Source organism: Oncorhynchus gorbuscha, unplaced genomic scaffold, assembly GCF_021184085.1.
Source record: "Oncorhynchus gorbuscha isolate QuinsamMale2020 ecotype Even-year unplaced genomic scaffold, OgorEven_v1.0 Un_scaffold_1336, whole genome shotgun sequence".
NCBI classification, from domain to species: Eukaryota; Metazoa; Chordata; class Actinopteri; order Salmoniformes; family Salmonidae; genus Oncorhynchus; species Oncorhynchus gorbuscha.
In genome coordinates this window covers 47,501-67,500 of record NW_025746142.1, presented here as the reverse complement: position 1 = coordinate 67,500, position 20,000 = coordinate 47,501, and the positions used below count along the sequence as shown (strand labels likewise).

General features: G+C 49.9%; 1 pseudogene; it reads right to left on the bottom strand.

The window, feature by feature from the left end:
- The window catches only part of LOC124022328, a 55,049-nt pseudogene that overhangs the window by 26,772 nt on the left and 8,277 nt on the right, over window positions 1-20,000 (bottom strand).

The following is a 20,000-nucleotide window of genomic DNA, read 5'->3' as shown; positions in this document are numbered from 1 at the left end:
TGTGTGTGTGTGTGTGTGTGTGTGTGTGTGTGTGTGTGGACCTACAGCGCTGAACTCCTCAGACTCGTCTCCCATCTCCTCTCTAATGGTTCGGCACTCCGCCCCCAGGTAGTTACGGAGGTTGACGGCGTGGATGGCAGACCCCGCCTTCTTATCCAGCGTAGCTTCCTGACCGATCCAGTAAAATATCTGCCAGTTCAGAGCTCCGTTGTCATCCAGGAACGTCTGGGGTGGGGGGAGGAGGGAGGGGGAGGGGGGGTGGGGGGAGTCAGAGGAGGGGTGGGGGAGGAGAGGAGGGGTGGGGGAGGAGAGGTGGGGTGGGGGAGGAGAGGTGGGGGGGTCAGAGGAGGGGTGGGGGAGGGGAGGAGGGGGTGGGTTAGAGGAAGTGGGGTGGGGTGGGGGGTTAGAGGAAGTGGGGTGGGGGGTTAGAGGAAGTGGGGTGGGGGGGGGTTAGAGGAAGTGGGGTGGGGGTTAGAGGAAGTGGGGTGGGGGGTTAGAGGAGGAGGGAGGGGGGTTAGAGGAGGAGGGAGGGGTAGAGGAAGGGTGGGGGGGGTAGAGGAGGAGGGGGGGTAGAGGAGGAGGGAGGGGGGTTAGAGGAGGAGGGAGGGGGGGTTAGAGGAGGAGGGAGGGGGGTTAGAGGAGGAGGGAGGGGGGTTAGAGGAGGAGGGAGGGGGGTTTGAGGAGGAGGGGGGGGGGGGTTAGAGGAGGAGGGAGGAGGGGGTTAGAGGAGGAGGGGGTTAGAGGTTACTACATAAAAGTACAATATGAAAAGATCAACCAGGCCTGACCAGTACAGATTCACCAGGCCTGACCAGTACAGATTCACCAGGCCTGACCAGTACAGATTCAACCAGGCCTGACTGACCCGTACAGATTCAACCAGGCCTGACCAGTAGATTCACCAGGCCTGACCCGTACATTCACCAGGCCTGACCCGTACAGATTAACCAGGCCTGACCCGTACAGATTCACCAGGCCTGACCAGTACAGATTCACCAGGCCTGACCAGTACAGATTCACCAGGCCTGACCAGTACAGATTCACCTGGCCTGACCAGAACAGTTCGGCTCATGTCTGACCAGTACAGATTAACCAGGCCTGACCAGTACAGATTAACCAGGCCTGACCAGTACAGATTAACCAGGCCTGACCAGTACAGATTAACCAGGCCTGACCAGTACAGATTCACCAGGCCTGACCCGTACAGATTCACCAGGCCTGACCCGTACAGATTCACCAGGCCTGACCCGTACAGATTCACCAGGCCTGACCCGTACAGATTCACCAGGCCTGACCCGTACAGATTCACCAGGCCTGACCAGTACAGATTAACCAGGCCTGACCAGTACAGATTAACCAGGCCTGACCAGTACAGATTAACCAGGCCTGACCAGTAGATTCACCAGGCCTGACCCGTACAGATTCACCAGGCCTGACCCGTACAGATTCACCAGGCCTGACCCGTACAGATTAACCAGGCCTGACCCGTACAGATTCACCAGGCCTGACCAGTACAGATTCACCAGGCCTGACCAGTACAGATTAACCAGGCCTGACCAGTACAGATTCACCAGGCCTGACCAGTAGATTCACCAGGCCTGACCAGTACAGATTCACCAGGCCTGACCAGTACAGATTCACCAGGCCTGACCCTATAGATTCATATTATGCTATACTAGACACACAGAGCCCTGATTGGATGATGTAGCAGTGTGTGTGTGTGTGTGTGTGTGTTACCTTGAGGATGATGTAGCAGTGTGTGTGTGTGTGTGTTACCTTGAGGATGATGTAGCAGTGTGTGTGTGTGTGTGTGTGTGTGTGTGTGTGTGTGTGTGTGTGTGTGTGTGTGTGTGTGTGTGTGTGTGTGTGTGTGTGTGTGTGTGTGTTACCTTGAGGATGATGTAGCAGTGTGTGTGTTCGTGTGTTACCTTGAGGATGATGTAGCAGTGTGTGTGTGTGTGTGTTACCTTGAGGATGATGTAGCAGTGTGTGTGTGTGTGTGTGTTACCTTGAGGATGATGTAGCAGTGTGTGTGTGTTACCTTGAGGATGATGTAGCAGTGTGTGTGTGTTACCTTGAGGATGATGTAGCAGTGTGTGTGTGTTACCTTGAGGATGATGTAGCAGTGTGTGTGTGTTACCTTGAGGATGATGTAGCAGTGTGTGTGTGTGTTACCTTGAGGATGATGTAGCAGTCAGCCTCGTAGAACTTCCCCTGGAACGCCTCGTCTACCTGCATCGGAACAAAGTTCTCTATCTGCCACACAAACACACCAGGAACCTACACACACACACACACACACACACACACACACACACACACACACACACACACACACACACACACACACACACACACACACACACACACACACACACACACACACACACACACACACACACACACACACACACACACAAAAAGAGCAAAGTTAGAACAGTACAATGGAGGAAAACTCGCCTCCCTGCGGACCTGGCATCCTTTCACTCCCTCCTCTCTACATTTTCCTCCTCTGTCTCTGCTGCTAAAGCCACTTTCTACCACTCTAAATTCCAAGCATCTGCCTCTAACCCTAGGAAGCTCTTTGCCACCTTCTCCTCCCTCCTGAATCCTCCTCCCCTCCCCCCCCTCCTCCCTCTCTGCAGATGACTTCGTCAACCATTTTGTAAAGAAGGTCGACGACATCCGATCCTCGTTTGCTAAGTCAAACGACACCGCTGGTTCTGCTCACACTGCCCTACCCTGTGCTCTGACCTCTTTTTCCCCTCTCTCTCCAGATGAAATCTCGCGTCTTGTGACGGCCGGCCGCCCAACAACCTGCCCGCTTGACCCTATCCCCTCCTCTCTTCTCCAAACCATTTCCGGAGACCTTCTCCCTTACCTCACCTCGCTCATCAACTCATCCCTGACCGCTGGCTACGTCCCTTCCGTCTTCAAGAGAGCGAGAGTTGCACCCCTTCTGAAAAAACCTACACTCGATCCCTCCGATGTCAACAACTACAGACCAGTATCCCTTCTTTCTTTTCTCTCCAAAACTCTTGAACGTGCCATCCTTGGCCAGCTCTCCCGCTATCTCTCTCTGAATGACCTTCTTGATCCAAATCAGTCAGGTTTCAAGACTAGTCATTCAACTGAGACTGCTCTTCTCTGTATCACGGAGGCGCTCCGCACTGCTAAAGCTAACTCTCTCTCCTCTGCTCTCATCCTTCTAGACCTATCGGCTGCCTTCGATACTGTGAACCATCAGATCCTCCTCTCCACCCTCTCCGAGTTGGGCATCTCCCGGCGCGGCCCACGCTTGGATTGCGTCCTACCTGACAGGTCGCTCCTACCAGGTGGCGTGGCGAGAATCTGTCTCCTCACCACGCGCTCTCACCACTGGTGTCCCCCAGGGCTCTGTTCTAGGCCCTCTCCTATTCTCGCTATACACCAAGTCACTTGGCTCTGTCATAACCTCACATGGTCTCTCCTATCATTGCTATGCAGACGACACACAATTAATCTTCTCCTTTCCCCCTTCTGATGACCAGGTAGCGAATCACATCTCTGCATGTCTGGCAGACATATCAGTGTGGATGACGGATCACCACCTCAAGCTGAACCTCGGCAAGACGGAGCTGCTCTTCCTCCCGGGGAAGGACTGCCCGTTCCATGATCTCGCCATCACGGTTGACAACTCCATTGTGTCCTTCTCCCGGAGAGCTAAGAACCTTGGCGTGATCCTGGACAACACCCTGTCGTTCTCAACTAACATCAAGGCGGTGGCCCGTTCCTGTAGGTTCATGCTCTACAACATCCGCAGAGTACGACCCTACCTCACACAGGAAGCGGCGCAGGTCCTAATCCAGGCACTTGTCATCTCCCGTCTGGATTACTGCAACTCGCTGTTGGCTGGGCTCCCTGCCTGTGCCATTAAACCCCTACAACTCATCCAGAACGCCGCAGCCCGTCTGGTGTTCAACCTTCCCAAGTTCTCTCACGTCACCCCGCTCCTCCGCTCTCTCCACTGGCTTCCAGTTGAAGCTCGCATCCGCTACAAGACCATGGGTGCTTGCCTACGGAGCTGTGAGGGGAACGGCACCTCAGTACCTCCAGGCTCTGATCAGGCCCTACACCCAAACAAGGGCACTGCGTTCATCCACCTCTGGCCTGCTCGCCTCCCTACCACTGAGGAAGTACAGTTCCCGCTCAGCCCAGTCAAAACTGTTCGCTGCTCTGGCCCCCCAATGGTGGAACAAACTCCCTCACGACGCCAGGACAGCGGAGTCAATCACCACCTTCCGAAGACACCTGGAACCCCGCCTCTTTAAGGAATACCTAGGATAGGATAAGTAATCCTTCTCACCCCCCCCTTTTAAGATTTAGATGCACTATTGTAAAGTGACTGTTCCACTGGATGTCATAAGGTGAATGCACCAATTTGTAAGTCGCTCTGGATAAGAGCGTCTGCTAAATGACTTAAATGTAAATGTAAAGTACAACTGCACACACACGCTCAAACACAAACCTCCCCCTATCAGATTAGAGCCATCTACCACCCCCCCCCACTATCAGATTAGAGCCATAATGGAGCCATCTACCACCCCCCCCACTATCAGATTAGAGCCATAATGGAGACATCTAAACCCCCCCACTATCAGATTAGAGCCATAATGGAGACATCTATCCCCCCCACTATCAGATTAGAGCCATAATGGAGCCATCTACCACCCCCCCACTATCAGATTAGAGCCATAATGGAGACATCTAAACCCCCCCCCCCCCCCACTATCAGATTAGAGCCATAATGGAGACATCTATCCCCCCCCACTATCAGATTAGAGCCATAATGGAGACATCTACCCCCCCTATCAGCTTAGAGCCATAATGGAGCCATCTACCCCCCTCCCCCCTATCAGATTAGAGCCATAATGGAGACATCTACCCCCTCCCCCCTATCAGATTAGAGCCATAATGGAGACATCTACCCCCCCTCCCTCCTATCAGATTAGAGCCATAATGGAGACATCTACCCCCCCCTCCCTCCTATCAGATTAGAGCCATAATGGAGACATCTACCCCCTCCCCCCTATCAGATTAGAGCCATAATGGAGACATCTACCCCCCTATTAGATTAGAGCCATAATGGAGACATCTACCCCCCCCTATTAGATTAGAGCCATAATGGAGACATCTACCCCCCCCACTATCAGATTAGAGCCATAATGGAGACATCTACCCCCCCCCCCTATCAGATTAGAGCCATAATGGAGACATCTACCCCCCCACTATCAGATTAGAGCCATAATGGAGACATCTACCCCCCCCTCCCACTATCAGATTAGAGCCATAATGGAGACATCTACCCCCCCCCCTCTATCAGATTAGAGCCATAATGGAGACATCTACCCCCCCCACTATCAGATTAGAGCCATAATGGAGACATCTACCCCCCCCTCTATCAGATTAGAGCCATAATGGATACATCTACCCCCCCCCTCTATCAGATTAGAGCCATAATGGAGTCATCTACCCCCCCCTATCAGATTAGAGCCATAATGGAGTCATCTACCCCCTCCCCACTAAATGCCCCTGGGCCCATCTACCCCCCCCCCCTCCCCACTAAATGCCCCTGGGCCCATCTACCCCCCCCCCCCACTGAATGCCCCTGGGCCCATCTACCCCCCTCCCCACTGAATGCCCCTGGGCCCATCTACCCCCCCTCCCCACTAAATGCCCCTGGGCCCATCTACCCCCCCCCTCCCCACTAAATGCCCCTGGGCCCATCTACCCCCCCTCCCCACTAAATGCCCCTGGGCCCATCTACCCCCCCTCCCCACTGAATGCCCCTGGGCCCATCTACCCCCCTCCCCACTGAATGCCCCTGGGCCCATCTACCCCCTCCCCACTGAATGCCCCTGGGCCCATCTACCCCCCCTCCCCACTGAATACCCCTGGGCCTACCTGTCCTACGTCCTCCATGAAGAACTCTGAGTAGTCCAGCTGTGGTTTCTCTCCTACACACACATCTACCCCCCCCCCCCCCATAATGGAGTCATCTACCCGCCCCCATAATGGAGTCATCTACCCCCCTCCCCACTGAATGCCCCTGGGCCCATCTACCCCCCTCCCCACTGAATACCCCTGGGCCCATCTACCCCCCCCCTCCCCACTGAATACCCCTGGGCCTACCTGTCCTCGTCCTCCATGAAGAACTCGGAGTAGTCCAGCTGTGGTTTCTCTCCTACACACACATCTACCCCCCCCCATAATGGAGTCATCTACCCCCCTATGAGATTAGAGCCATAATGGAGTCATCTACCCCCCACTGAATGCCCCTGGGCCCATCTACCCCCCCTATGAGATTAGAGCCATAATGGAGTCATCTACCCCCTCCCCCCACTGAATGCCCCTGGGCCCATCTACCCCCCCTCCCCACTGAATGCCCCTGGGCCCATCTACCCCCCCCTATGAGATTAGAGCCATAATGGAGTCATCTACCCCCCCACTGAATGCCCCTGGGCCTACCTGTCCTACGTCCTCCATGAAGAACTCGGAGTAGTCCAGCTGTGGTTTCTCCAGACTCTTGTCCCAACGACGCGTGTGTCCCAACGACGCATTCAGTTCCCCATACTTCTGATCGCCGTTCTCCTACACACACACACACACACACACACACACACACACACACACACACACACACACACACACACACGGCTCGGTTTCATTTGAGGCAAGTCATTGGCACATCTAGGAATGAAACCCATATGTTCATCCCCCTCTCCCTCATCCATCCCCCTTCCTCCCTCTCCCTCATCCATCCCCCTTCCTCCCTCTCCCTCATCCATCCCCCTTCCTCCCTCTCCCTCATCCATCCCCCTTCCTCCCTCTCCCTCATCCATCCCCCTTCCTCCCTCTCCCTCATCCATCCCCCTTCCCCCTCTCCCTCATCCATCCCCCTTCCTCCCTCTCCCTCATCCATCCCCCTTCCCCCTCTCCCTCATCCATCCCCCTTCCTCCCTCTCCCTCATCCATCCCCTTCCCCCTCTCCCTCATCCATCCCCCTTCCTCCCTCCCTCCCCTCCATCCATCCACCCCTCCCACTCTTCTCCATCCATCCACCCCTCCCACTCTTCTCCATCCATCCACCCCTCCCACTCTTCTCCATCCATCCACCCCTCCCACTCTTCTCCATCCATCCACCCCTCTCTCCTCCCCCTCCATCCATCCACCCCTCTCTCCCTCCCCCTCCATCCATCCACCCTCCCACTCTTCTCCATCCATCCACCCTCCCACTCTTCTCCATCCATCCACCCCTCCCACTCTTCTCCATCCATCCACCCCTCCCACTCTTCTCCATCCATCCACCCCTCCCACTCTTCTCCATCCATCCACCCCTCCCACTCTTCTCCATCCATCCACCCCTCCCACTCTTCTCCATCCATCCACCCCTCCCACTCTTCTCCATCCATCCACCCCTCCCACTCTTCTCCATCCATCCACCCATCCCACTCTTCTCCATCCATCCACCCATCCCACTCTTCTCCATCGATCCACCCCTCCCACTCTTCTCCATCGATCCACCCCTCCCACTCTTCTCCATCGATCCACCCCTCCCACTCTCCTCCATCCATCCACCCCCTCCCACTCTCCTCCATCCATCCACCCCTCCCACTCTCCTCCATCCACCCCTCCCTCCCCCTCCATCCATCCACCCCTCCCTCCCCTCCATCCATCCACCCCTCCCTCCCCCTCCATCCATCCACCCCTCCCTCCCCCTCCATCCATCCACCCCTCCCTCCCCCTCCATCCATCCACCCCTCCCTCCCCCTCCATCCATCCACCCCTCCCTCCCCCTCCATCCATCCACCCCTCCCACTCTTCTCCATCCATCCACCCCTCCCTCCCCTCCATCCATCCACCCCTCCCACTCTTCTCCATCCATCCACCCCTCCCTCCCCCTCCAAACATCCACCCCTCCCTCCCTCCCTCCCTCCCCTCCATCCACCCATCCCACTCTTCTCCATCCATCCACCCCACCCTCTCTATTCCAGCCAACCCCGCCACCCCTCCCTACCTCGAAACTCTTGTTCTTCTCTTTGTGTGACATCACTCATCCCCTTGAGGACCTGTTTAGCCTGGTCGTCTTGACTACTGTCCTTCCTCCTCCTCAGCCTCATCTTCCTCGCCAAGGGGTCCCGTGGGCTGGCCCCTACACACACACACACACACACACACACACACACACACACACACACACACACACACACACACACACACACACACACACACACACACACACACACAAAAATGTATTGAGCGTTTCTAAAGCAAGTCAGTGCATTTCTCTGTCTGGGACTTTCACCTCCCCAGGACCGAGACCCGCCTCCCCAGGACCGAGACCCGCCTCCCCAGGACCGAGACCCGCCTCCCCAGGACCTAGACCCGCCTCCCCAGGACCTAGACCCGCCTCCCCAGGACCTAGACCCACCTCCCCAGGACCTAGACCCACCTCCCCAGGACCTAGACCCACCTCCCCAGGACCTAGACCCACCTCCCCAGGACCTAGACCCACCTCCCCAGGACCTAGACCCACCTCCCCAGGACCTAGACCCACCTCCCCCTGCAGCAGATATTACAGCAGGGGATGCTCCAGCCAGTCTTAGTTGGTTCTGAAGAGAGAAGTCGATGTTGTACCACTCTGCTGTCCTGTCCACCGGCTTGGGAGGCATCACCAGGTTGGGGTTCTCACGTACATCTAGAACCTAGAAGACACACAGAGGAGAGACCACTTACAACCTAGAACATCTAGAACATTTTGAACCTAAAACACAGGGTAGAATGTCTAGAACATTTAGAACAGTTAGAACCTAGAACACAGGGTAAAACATATATATCCTAGAACACAGGGCAGAACATCTAGAATCTAGAACAGAGGACAGTGTGTACCTCTAGGTCGATGAGGAAGTGGATGGCTTCAGGAAGAGTCACCAGACGATTCTTATTCAGAACCAACTTCTTCAGCTTCCCACACCTACACAACAACAACAAGTTGATCCACTACACAGCAGGTACTGTCAAAACATCAAAACATGTCACAAAATGGCATCATGAAATACCGGCTGGGAAGCATGCGGACACCTTAAGTGTGTCCCTCGGGTATGACGTGAGGTACCCACCTACAGAGTCCCTCGGGTATGACGCGAGGTACCCACCTAGAGGGTATGACGCGAGGTACCCACCTAGAGGGTATGACGCGAGGTACCCACCTAGAGGGTATGACGCGAGGTACCCACCTAGAGGGTATGACGCGAGGTACCCACCTAGAGGGTATGACGCGAGGTACCCACCTAGAGGGTATGAGGGTATGACGCGAGGTACCCACCTAGAGGGTATGACGCGAGGTACCCACCTAGAGGGTATGACGCGAGGTACCCACCTAGAGGGTATGACGCGAGGTACCCACCTAGAGGGTATGACGCGAGGTACCCACCTAGAGGGTATGACGCGAGGTACCCACCTAGAGGGTATGACGCGAGGTACCCACCTAGAGGGTATGACGCGAGGTACCCACCTAGAGGGTATGACGCCCACCTAGAGGGTATGAGGTACCCACCTAGAGGGTATGACGCGAGGTACCCACCTAGAGGGTATGACGCGAGGTACCCACCTAGAGTATGGTATGAGGGTATGACGAGGTACCCACCTAGAGGGTATGACGCGAGGTACCCACCTAGAGGGTATGACGCGAGGTACCCACCTAGAGGGTATGACGCGAGGTACCCACCTAGAGGGTATGACGCGAGGTACCCACCTAGAGGGTATGACGCGAGGTACCCACCTAGAGGGTATGACGCGAGGTACCCACCTAGAGGGTATGACGCGAGGTACCCACCTAGAGGGTATGACGCGAGGTACCCACCTAGAGGGTATGACGCGAGGTACCCACCTAGAGGGTATGACGCGAGGTACCCACCTAGAGGGTATGACGCGAGGTACCCACCTAGAGGGTATGACGCGAGGTACCCACCTAGAGGGTATGACGCGAGGTACCCACCTAGAGGGTATGACGCGAGGTACCCACCTAGAGGGTATGACGCGAGGTACCCACCTAGAGGGTATGACGCGAGGTACCCACCTAGAGGGTATGACGCGAGGTACCCACCTAGAGGGTATGACGCGAGGTACCCACCTAGAGGGTATGACGCGAGGTACCCACCTACAGAGTCCCTCTGGTATTAGTTCCAGGTTGTTGTTAGCAGCCATGAACTCCTGCAGACTGGATAACTTCCCCACGCCAGATGGAACTCCATCGAAGTCCAGCTTGTTACTGTTCACATAAAGCTTCTTCAACTTCCCCAGCTTACAGATAGCAGACTGGAGAGAGACAGGGGAGGGGGTAAGACAATTATAACAGGGGGTAAGACTGATTATATAAACCTTGAAATGTCTATCTTATGGAAAACCTGTTCTGAGTGTTATGTTTATATAGTTGGACGTGCATCAGGGGGGTTATAAAGGGTCGTACCATTGCTAAGTGCAAGGGGTTATAATGTGCATCAGGGGGGTTATAACATGTTATAGAGGGTCGTACCATAGCAAAGTGCAAGGGGTTATAATGTGTATCAGGGGGGTTATAATGTGTATCAGGGGGGTTATAATGTGTATCAGGGTGTTATGTGTTATAACGCTTTGTACAGACAGACGAGAGAGAGACATGTTCTTACAGGCAGTGATGTGAGTTGGTTCCTGCTGAGGTTGAGTGTCTCTAGCTGAGTCCATTGGTCGATGCAGAGGGAGAGCTCTGAGATCTGATTGGAGGAGAGGTTGAGACGCTTCAGACTGCTCAGCGTATAGAGACACTCAGGAACCCGACTCAGGTCGTTGAAGGACAGGTCCACGTCTAAGGAGAGACCACATAAAGGACATTCATTTCCTGACTTCAGTCTTGGCTTGTGTGTGTGTGTGTGTGTGTGTGTGTGTGTGTGTGTGTGTGTGTGTGTGTGTGTGTGTGTGTGTGTGTTACCTGCCAGGTGTGTGTGTGTGTGTGTGTGTGTTACCTGCCAGGTGTGTGTGTGTGTGTGTGTGTGTGTGTGTGTGTGTGTGTGTGTGTGTGTGTGTGTGTTACCTGCCAGGTGTGTGTGTGTGTTACCTGCCAGGTGTGTGTGTGTGTGTGTGTGTGTGTGTGTGTGTGTGTGTGTGTGTGTGTGTGTGTGTGTGTGTGTGTGTGTGTGTGTGTGTGTGTGTGTGTGTGTGTTACCTGCCAGGTGTGTGTGTGTGTGTGTGTGTGTTACCTGCCAGGTGTGTGTGTGTGTGTGTGTGTGTGTGTGTGTGTGTGTGTGTGTGTGTGTGTGTGTGTGTGTGTGTTACCTGCCAGGTGTGTGTGTGTGTGTGTTACCTGCCAGGTGTGTGTGTGTGTGTGTTACCTGCCAGGTGTGTGTGTGTGTGTGTTACCTGCCAGGTGTGTGTGTGTTACCTGCCAGGTGTGTGTGTGTTACCTGCCAGGTGTGTGTGTGTTACCTGCCAGGTGTGTGTGTGTGTGTGTGTGTGTGTGTGTGTGTGTGTGTGTGTGTGTGTGTGTGTGTGTGTGTGTGTGTGTGTGTGTGTGTGTGTGTGTTACCTGCCAGGTGTGTGTGTGTGTGTGTTACCTGCCAGGTATGTGTGTGTTTGTGTTACCTGCCAGGTGTATGTGTGTGTGTTACCTGCCAGGTGTACCAGTCCCTCCAGACTGGTAGGCATGTTGCTCTGGGTTCTCTGGGTGCTCCTCAGGTGGAGAGTCTGGAGGGCCACCATGGCTGGCAGCTGGCTGCTCACACACAGGAGGACTTAGAAAGCTTCGTACCATAGCTGGGCGTGCATCAGGGGGTTATAAACCTTAATATTATAGCTGGGCGTGCATCAGGGGGTTATAAACCTTCATATTATAGCTGGGCGTGCATCAGGGGGTTATAAACCTTCATATTATAGCTGGGCGTGCATCAGGGGGTTATAAACCTTCATATTATAGCTGGGCGTGCATCAGGGGGTTATAATGTGTATTATGGTGTTATAAACCTTCATATTATAGCTGGGCGTGCACCAGGGGGTTATAAACCTTCATATTATAGCTGGGCGTGCACCAGGGGGTTATAAACCTTCATATTATAGCTGGACGTGCATCAGGGGGTTATAATGTGTATTAAGGTGTTATAAACCTTCATATTATAGCTGGGCGTGCATCAGGGGGTTATAATGTGTATTAAGGTGTTATAAACCTTCATATTATAGCTGGGCGTGCATCAGGGGGTTATAATGTGTATTAAGGTGTTATAAACCTTCATATTATAGCTGGGCGTGCATCAGGGGGTTATAATGTGTATTAAGGTGTTATAAACCTTCATATTATAGCTGGGCGTGCATCAGGGGTTATAAACCTTCATATTATAGCTGGGCGTGCATCAGGGGTTATAATATGTATTAAGGTGTTATAAACCTTCATATTATAGCTGGGCGTGCATCAGGGGTTATAAACCTTCATATTATAGCTGGGCGTGCATCAGGGGTTATAATGTGTATTAAGGGGTTATAAACCTTCATATTATAGCTGGGCGTGCATCAGGGGGTTATAATGTGTATTAAGGGGTTATAAACCTTCATATTATAGCTGGGCGTGCATCAGGGGGTTATAAACCTTCATATTATAGCTGGGCGTGCATCAGGGGTTATAAACCTTCATATTATAGCTGGGCGTGCATCAGGGGTTATAAACCTTCATATAGCTGGGCGTGCATCAGGGGTTATAAACCTTCATATTATAGCTGGGCGTGCATCAGGGGGTTATAATGTGTATTAAGGTGTTATAAACCTTCATATTATAGCTGGGAGTGCATCAGGGGTTATAATGTGTATTAAGGGGTTATAAACCTTCATATTATAGCTGGGAGTGCATCAGGGGTTATAAACCTTCATATTATAGCTGCGCGTGCATCAGGGGGTTATAAAGTGTATTAAGGTGTTATAAACCTTCATATTATAGCTGGGTGTGCATCAGGGGTTATAAAGTGTATTAAGGTGTTATAAACCTTCATATTATAGCTGGGTGTGCATCAGGGGTTATAATGTGTATTAAGGTGTTATAAAACTTCATATTATAGCTGAGCGTAGATCAGGGGTTATAATGTATTAAGGTGTTATAAACCATATAGCTGGCGTGTATCAGGGGTTATAAAGTGTATTAAGGTGTTGTGTTATAAAGCTTTGTACAGTAGCTGGGCGTGCCTCAGGGGGTAATAACATGTTATGTAAGTCGCTCTGGATAAGAGCGTCTGCTAAATGACTTAAATGTAAATGTAAATAGTCTCATAGCTAAGTGCAACTCAAGGAGTTATGTGTGGTACTGTAGCTGGGCATGCATTCAGATGGTTATAATGTGTTATAATGCTTGGTACCGTAGCTGGGCGTGCATTCAGATGGTTATAATGTGTTATAATGCTTGGTACCGTAGCTGGGCGTGCATTCAGATGGTTATAATGAGTTATAATGCTTGGTACCGTAGCTGGGCGTGCATTCAGATGGTTATAATGAGTTATAATGCTTGGTACCGTAGCTGGGCGTGCATTCAGATGGTTATAATGTGTTATAATGCGTCATACCGTAGCTGGGCGTGCATCAGGGGATTGTTGTTCAGGATGAGGGTCTGCAGGTGGACGAGGCGTCTCATCTGAGGGGGGAGGCTGTCCAGCTTGTTGTCACTCAGGTCCAGGTACAGCAGGTCAGTCAGGTTGATGAACAACTGGTTAGGGATGGCATCGATGCTGGGAGGAGGAGGAGGGTCGGTATTAGGTTATAAGGCAGGTTGATGAACAACTGGTTAGGGATGGCATCGATGCTGGGAGGAGGAGGAGGGTCGGTATTAGGTTATAAGGCAGGTTAATAAACAACTGGTTTGGGATGGCATCGATGCTGGGAGGAGGAAGAGGAGGGTCGGTATTAGGTTATAAGGCAGGTTGATATGGATGGCATCGATGCTGGGAGGAGGAGGAGGGTCGGTATTAGGTTATAAGGCAGGTTGATAAACAACTGGTTAGGGATGGCATCGATGCTGGGAGGAGGAGGGTCGTTATTAGGTTATAAGGCAGGTTGATGAACAACTGGTTAGGGATGGCATAGATGCTGGGAGGAGGAGGGTCGGTATTAGGTTAGGAGGAGGAGAATAATCTACGATACAGTGCCTTCGGAAAGTATTCAGACCCCTTGACTTTTTACATTACAGCCTTGTTTTCAAATGAATTAAATTGTTTTTTCCACCTAATCGATCTACACACAATACCCCATAACGACATCACAATACCCCATAACGACATCACAATACCCCATAACGACATCACAATACCCCATAACGACATCACAATCACCCATAACGACATCACAATCACCCATAACGACATCACAATCACCCATAACGACATCACAATCACCCATAACGACATCACAATCACCCATAACGACATCACAATCACCCATAACGACATCACAATCACCCCATAACGACATCACAATCACCCCATAACGACATCACAATCACCCCATAACGACATCACAATCACCCCATAACGACATCACAATCACCCCATAACGTCATCACAATACCCCATAATGACATCACAATACCCCATAATGACAAAAGCAAAAAATGTTTTTTATTCATGTTTGCTAATTTTTACAAATTAAACATTGAAATATCACATAGGTATTCTGACCCTTTACTCAGTACTTTGTTGAAGCACCTTTGGCAGAGATTACAGCCTCTAGTCTTCTTGGGTATGACGCGACAAGCTTGGCACACCTGTATTTGGGGAGTTTCTCCCATTCTTCTCTGCAGATCCTCTCAAGCTCTGTCAGGTTGGACAGGGAGTGTCACTGCACAGCTATTTTCAGGTCTCTCCAGAGGTGTTTGATCGGGTTCAAGTCCGGGCTCTGGCTGGCCCACTCAAGGACATTCAGAGACTTGTCCCGAAGCCACTCCTTCGTTGTCTTGGCTGTGTGCTTAGGGTCGTTGTCCTGTTGGAAGGTGAACCTTCGACCCCAGTCTGAGGTTCTGGAGCAGGTTTACATCAAGATCTCTTTGTACTTTTCTCCGTTCATCTTTCCCTCGACCCTGACAAGTCTCCCAGTCCCTGCTGCTGAAAAACATCCTAACAGCATGATGCTGCCACCACCATGCTTCACTGTAAGGATGGTGCCAGGTTTCCTCCAGACGTGACGCTTGACAGTCAGGTCAAAGAGAATCCAGATGCAGAAACATCTCAAGGATGATCAAGCACTTGAGCTTAAAGAATCCAGTTGTAGAAACATCTCAAGGGTGATCAAGCACTTGAGCTTAGTTTCCCATCTCATAGCAAATAGTCTGAATACTGATGTAAAGAAGGTATTTCAGTTCTTTATTTGTAATACATTTGCAAACATTTCTAAAAACCTGTATTCACTTTTGTCCTTATAGGGTATTGTGATGTCATAGGGTATTGTGATGTCATTATAGGGTATTGTGTGTAAGAGACAAAATAATATTGAATCCATTTTAAAATAAGGCTGTAAAGTAACAAAATGCGGAAAAGGTCAAGGGGTCTGAATACTTTCCAAAGGCTCTGTATGTATGATATATTTCTATCCTGTTATAGCTTAAGTTATAAGGCCTGTTAGAGGTTATAAGGCCTGTTACTAGAGGTTATAAGGCCTGTTAGAGGTTATAAGGCCTGTTAGAGGTTATAAGGCCTGTTACTCACCTGTTAGAGGTTATAAGGCCTGTTAGAGGTTATAAGGCCTGTTACTAGAGGTTATAAGGCCTGTTATTAGAGGTTATAAGGCCTGTTATTAGAGGTTATAAGGCCTGTTAGAGGTTATAAGGCCTGTTACTAGAGGTTATAAGGCCTGTTACTAGAGGTTATAAGGCCTGTTACTAGAGGTTATAAGGCCTGTTACTAGAGGTTATAAGGCCTGTTACTAGAGGTTATAAGGCCTGTTACTCGAGGTTATAAGGCCTGTTACTAGAGGTTATAAGGCCTGTTACTAGAGGTTATAAGGCCTGTTACTCGAGGTTATAAGTCCTGTTACTAGAGGTTATAAGGCCTGTTACTAGAGGTTATAAGGCCTGTTACTAGAGGTTATAAGGCCTGTTATTAGAGGTTATAAGGCCTGTTATTAGAGGTTATAAGGCCTGTTATTAGAGGTTATAAGGCCTGTTACTAGAGGTTATAAGGCCTGTTACTAGAGGTTATAAGGCCTGTTACTAGAGGTTATAAGGCCTGTTACTAGAGGTTATAAGGCCTGTTACTCGCCTGTTAGAGGTTATAAGGCCTGTTAGAGGTTATAAGGCCTGTTACTAGAGGTTATAAGGCCTGTTACTAGAGGTTATAAGGCCTGTTATTAGAGGTTATAAGGCCTGTTACTAGAGGTTATAAGGCCTGTTACTAGAGGTTATAAGGCCTGTTAGAGGTTATAAGGCCTGTTATTAGAGGTTATAAGGCCTGTTACTAGAGGTTATAAGGCCTGTTAGAGGTTATAAGGCCTGTTACTCGCCTGTTAGAGGTTATAAGGCCTGTTAGTCGCCTGTTATTAGAGGTTATAAGGCCTGTTAGTCGCCTGTTATTAGAGGTTATAAGGCCTGTTAGTCGCCTGTTATTAGAGGTTATAAGGCCTGTTATTAGAGGTTATAAGGCCTGTTATTAGAGGTTATAAGGCCTGTTACTAGAGGTTATAAGGCCTGTTATTAGAGGTTATAAGGCCTGTTACTCGCCTGTTATTAGAGGTTATAAGGCCTGTTATTAGAGGTTATAAGGCCTGTTATTAGAGGTTATAAGGCCTGTTACTAGAGGTTATAAGGCCTGTTATTAGAGGTTATAAGGCCTGTTACTCGCCTGTTATTAGAGGTTATAAGGCCTGTTATTAGAGGTTATAAGGCCTGTTATTAGAGGTTATAAGGCCTGTTACTCGCCTGTTATTAGAGGTTATAAGGCCTGTTATTAGAGGTTATAAGGCCTGTTAGTCACCTGTTATTAGAGGTGTGGTCCTTCTGTAGCTCAGTTGGTAGAGCATGGCGCTTGTAACGCCAGGGTAGTGGGTTCGATTCCCGGGACCACCCATACGTAGAATGTATGCACACATGACTGTAAGTCGCTTTGGATAAAAGCGTCCGCTAAATGGCATATATTATATTATTATTATATATATTATTATATTATTATTATTATATTATTATAGGTTATAAGGCCTGTTATTAGAGGTTATAAGGCCTGTTACTAGAGGTTATAAGGCCTGTTACTAGAGGTTATAAGGCCTGTTACTAGAGGTTATAAGGCCTGTTACTAGAGGTTATAAGGCCTGTTACTAGAGGTTATAAGGCCTGTTACTAGAGGTTATAAGGCCTGTTACTAGAGGTTATAAGGCCTGTTACTCGCCTGTTATTAGAGGTTATAAGGCCTGTTACTAGAGGTTATAAGGCCTGTTACTAGAGGTTATAAGGCCTGTTACTAGAGGTTATAAGGCCTGTTACTAGAGGTTATAAGGCCTGTTACTAGAGGTTATAAGGCCTGTTACTAGAGGTTATAAGGCCTGTTACTAGAGGTTATAAGGCCTGTTATTAGAGGTTATAAGGCCTGTTATTAGAGGTTATAAGGCCTGTTACTAGAGGTTATAAGGCCTGTTACTAGAGGTTATAAGGCCTGTTACTAGAGGTTATAAGGCCTGTTACTAGAGGTTATAAGGCCTGTTAGAGGTTATAAGGCCTGTTACTAGAGGTTATAAGGCCTGTTATTAGAGGTTATAAGGCCTGTTACTAGAGGTTATAAGGCCTGTTACTAGAGGTTATAAGGCCTGTTATTAGAGGTTATAAGGCCTGTTACTAGAGGTTATAAGGCCTGTTACTAGAGGTTATAAGGCCTGTTATTAGAGGTTATAAGGCCTGTTATTAGAGGTTATAAGGCCTGTTACTCGCCTGTTATTAGAGGTTATAAGGCCTGTTATTAGAGGTTATAAGGCCTGTTACTCGCCTGTTATTAGAGGTTATAAGGCCTGTTACTCGCCTGTTATTAGAGGTTATAAGGCCTGTTAGAGGTTATAAGGCCTGTTAGAGGTTATAAGGCCTGTTAGTCACCTGTTATAACATATTATAAGTGGTTCTACCTGTTGTGGCTGAGGTTGTTAGTAGAGGTTATAAGAGGTTCTACCTGTTGTGGCTGAGGTTGTTAGTAGAGGTTATAAGAGGTTCCACCTGTTGTGGCTGAGGTTGTTAGTAGAGGTTATAAGAGGTTCTACCTGTTGTGGCTGAGGTTGTTAATAGAGGTTATAAGAGGTTCTACCTGTTGTGGCTGAGGTTGTTAGTAGGGGTTATAAGAGGTTCTACCTGTTGTGGCTGAGGTTGTTAGTAGAGGTTATAAGAGGTTCTACCTGTTGTGGCTGAGGTTGTTAGTAGGGGTTATAAGAGGTTCTACCTGTTGTGGCTGAGGTTGTTAGTAGGGGTTATAAGAGGTTCCACCTGTTGTGGCTGAGGTTGTTAGTAGAGGTTATAAGAGGTTCTACCTGTTGTGGCTGAGAATGTTAGTAGAGGTTATAAGAGGTTCTACCTGTTGTGGCTGAGGTTGTTAGTAGAGGTTATAAGAGGTTCTACCTGTTGTGGCTGAGGTTGTTAGTAGAGGTTATAAGAGGTTCTACCTGTTGTGGCTGAGGTTGTTAGTAGAGGTTATAAGAGGTTCTACCTGTTGTGGCTGAGGTTGTTAATAGAGGTTATAAGAGGTTCTACCTGTTGTGGCTGAGGTTGTTAATAGAGGTTATAAGAGGTTCTACCTGTTGTGGCTGAGGTTGAGCACCAGCATGTTCTTGGAGTTCTCCAGGTCGCGGGGGATCTCAGTCAGCTGGTTGAAGCTCAGGTCCTGGAGAACACAGAATAACATAGAACATCAGTAGAATGCAGAACATCAGTAGAATGTTGAAAAACATACAAAACAGATCATGAACAGACTGTTCTATGATTAATGGGCAACTACCATGCATACATGCATACCATGCATACTATACAAAACAGATCATGGACTTTATTTGGAGAGAGATGGAGACAGAAGGATATCTGGAAAGAGAGAGCTGGAGACAGAAGGATATCTCTAAAGAGAGAGCTGGAGACAGAAGGATATCTCTAAAGAGAGAGATGGAGACAGAAGGATATCTCTAAAGAGAGAGATGGAGACAGAAGGATATCTGGAAAGAGATGGAGACAGAAGGATATCTGGAAAGAGAGAGATGGAGACAGAAGGATATCTCTAAAGAGAGAGATGGAGACAGAAGGATATCTCTAAAGAGAGAGATGGAGACAGAAGGATATCTCTAAAGAGAGATGGAGACAGAAGGATATCTCTAAAGAGAGAGATGGAGACAGAAGGATATCTCTAAAGAGAGATGGAGACAGAAGGATATCTGGAAAGAGACAGACAGACAGACAGACAGACAGACAGACAGACAGACAGACAGACAGACAGACAGACAGACAGACAGACAGACAGACAGACAGACAGACAGACAGACAGACAGACAGACAGACAGACAGACAGACAGACAGACAGACAGACAGACAGACAGACAGACAGACAGACAGACAGACAGACAGACAGACAGACAGACAGACAGACAGACAGACAGACAGACAGACAGACAGACAGACAGACAGACAGACAGACAGACAGACAGACAGACAGACAGACAGACAGACAGACAGACAGACAGACAGACAGACAGACAGACAGACAGACAGACAGACAGACAGACAGACAGACAGACAGACAGACAGACAGACAGACAGACAGACAGACAGACAGACAGACAGACAGACAGACAGACAGACAGACAGACAGACAGACAGATCTCCTCACCAGGACTGAGAGGTCGTCCAGACAGACAGACAGACAGACAGACAGAGACAGACAGAGACAGACAGACAGACAGACAGACAGACAGACAGACAGACACAGACAGACAGACAGACAGACAGACAGACAGAC